The following is a 2482-nucleotide window of genomic DNA, read 5'->3' as shown; positions in this document are numbered from 1 at the left end:
TGTGTGGACTATTACATTAGCCATTGTGTGACTTCCATAGAAGCAGAATAATACACTGGTTGGTTTCTTTAAAAGCTCAGTACCCTTGTAGAATATAACTCTGACAATGTGTTAGTGCTGCAACATGCTTATGTAAGGCTCTGAATAACAGGGACTCATTTCTACTACAACTAAACTCTAAATACAATGGAAAGAAACACAGCTTTGGTAAATAAGAGCCAGTCTTTTATATTGCAAATGAGAAATACATTATACTCTAGATATTTTTGTAAATACGTGATACCTATTTCTAAGTACTGGCACACAAAACAGATGTTTCACTTTGTTACTGTTAAATAACACTAAAATATCGGCTGTTACAGTCACCAGTATTTTGCGGGACTGCAGTGATTTATTTAAACAGGAAGAGAATGTATAGAATAGAATAATCTACACTTTGGAATGCAAACAGTTACAGTATTCAGTTTTGTTTATATAAAATGTTACATTACTGTACATTTCCTGTGTTTTTCTAGCAATTTTTTTGCGGGATTAGTCATTTAACAGTAGCAAGTAACCGTACAGTACAAGATTTTTACGTATTTCTGAAAAGTCTAATAGCCATTCACTTTCTACTTCCTTGCAAACCTGACTTAATTTTTAATATTTTATATTTTTTTAATATTATTTTTCCTTTTAATCAGCGCACAGTCATTCTTCAGCAGGTCTAGTTTCAGTATACAATGTGTGCAGAGCATTCTGCACACAGACAGCTTGCCATTGCACATACATCCAATCAACACCTACACCGTCTGCAGCGACTTACTGATTGTTCAGAGCCGACCAGTCCAAGTGTCCATTACTCTTCTAATCTGGACTCTTCCTTTTGCCTTTTGAAAAGTGGCAATTATTGAGCGTTGTAAAAAGATTATGGAAGCAAAGAGAAATTAACCAGCCAAGCAGTGCTGAGAACATCCAGCTACACCTGCCTTTGTACTTAACTCTCTTGTGGTTTTGGCGGAGTTGTTTAGCGTATTGAAATCCGCTATTTTGCCAGTAATGAAACCGTATTTGTTCATGGCGCATAATACAGCAGACTGCGTGGAGCAGTAAATGTCTAAGAATTGCTCAAAGCTTTTTTCTGAGGATGTTTGCATATTCATAGGAGCGAAGGCCATCAACCCTTTTTCAAACGTTAAGCTGTTCCACCAGTACAACGTTAGCTAATGTTTTCTCTTACAATGCAGAAAATATGCTTTTAAAAATATTTTAAGACATAAGAAGGAGCTCTACACTGACAACTCCTGAGGCTTTGTGCTTCTAATAACAGCTCTTGGTTATCTGTTATATATTTGCATAATTACAACAGTTCTGCATCTAAAGCTCCATTAAATATACTTGAGCTGCAGTTATGACTTTGTGTGCTTCACATCTGTTGCAACATAAGGTTCGCTTAATATCTCTGGGCTCCTTGATATTTGGGATTAGCATGCATCTTGCACCCAGATGTGTTTCGCTGCATTGCAGAAATAGATTTCTGCCTATATGGCTTTGCCCTGTAAAATGTGCAATCCAAACCAGGCTGCATGGAAGAATTTGCCACCTCTACTCTCTCCTCACTTGGTCGAATTGTTTATTGTAATTGCTTTCAGTTGCAGTTGCTAAGCGCAGCCATCATGTAAATGCTAAAAGGAGGCATTCTTGTCATTTTACTATTTTAGTTGTTGTGGAATTTCATGGCCATCGCTAAAAATACTTCCCTGCTTGTGTTTTCAAACTAAAATGAAGAAAATGATCTGTAACAAATTGCACAATGAGACCAGTCAGGCTTGATCAATTTAAAACGTTTTCACATCAGTGGAATTTAGAGTGCTTCCAATTAGTCTATCAAGGATTGCTTGTTTTTTAGGTCTTAGCCTAAACCTAAAAAACAATTATTAGCAGGCAACATTTACTATTTCCAGATGTCAGGATCCAATATGGTCACCTTGAGAAAGGAGAGTATCTTGTAGATAGGCTTTTTTTTTTCATATCAAAGAGTGAGAGTGATGACCCTTCTGGTCCAGATAGAAATGTAACACACTTTCAGAACCGATGATAGAAACTATGCAAACTGAAAACAGGTGGGTCTATCAGAGCAAAAGGAGAAGTCCAACTGATCGTCGCAGATTCTTAAGTAGCTTAAGTTTAGCTCCTCTCCCCTTGAAGGTCTCCCCCTCAGGCAGCACAGAGGGGCTTCCAGCTCCTCTTCCAGCCGTGTTTAGACAACTCTGTAGAGGTCCTGTTCTCACCACTCACGTGATTGCGTGATTTCACCATGGACATCAAACTTGTGCTGAAAGCAAACATCAACTTCTGTGTCAAACTGACACAACCTTCATGTCGAGGATCATTACCGGTGATGAGAGTTGGGTCTCCTGCTATGACCCAGAGACCAAACAGCACATGCCACTAGCAGAGACTGCAGTGTCCAAGCCCGAAGCCGTCACATTAGGTCAAGAGT

At 38.6% G+C, this 2482-nt stretch overlaps 1 protein-coding gene across 1 annotated transcript in view; it reads left to right on the top strand.

Annotated features, from left to right (window-relative positions):
- tmem132e (transmembrane protein 132E) overlaps nucleotides 1-2482 on the top strand; it is a 135273-nt gene that overhangs the window by 78496 nt on the left and 54295 nt on the right. The window lies entirely within an intron of this gene.

Source organism: Pundamilia nyererei, unplaced genomic scaffold (assembly GCF_000239375.1).
Source record: "Pundamilia nyererei isolate P.nyererei 1_Seehausen unplaced genomic scaffold, PunNye1.0 scaffold00015, whole genome shotgun sequence".
NCBI lineage: Eukaryota > Metazoa > Chordata > Actinopteri > Cichliformes > Cichlidae > Pundamilia > Pundamilia nyererei.
Note: the sequence above shows the minus strand (reverse complement) of the source record. Positions and strands in the feature narration are given on the sequence as shown.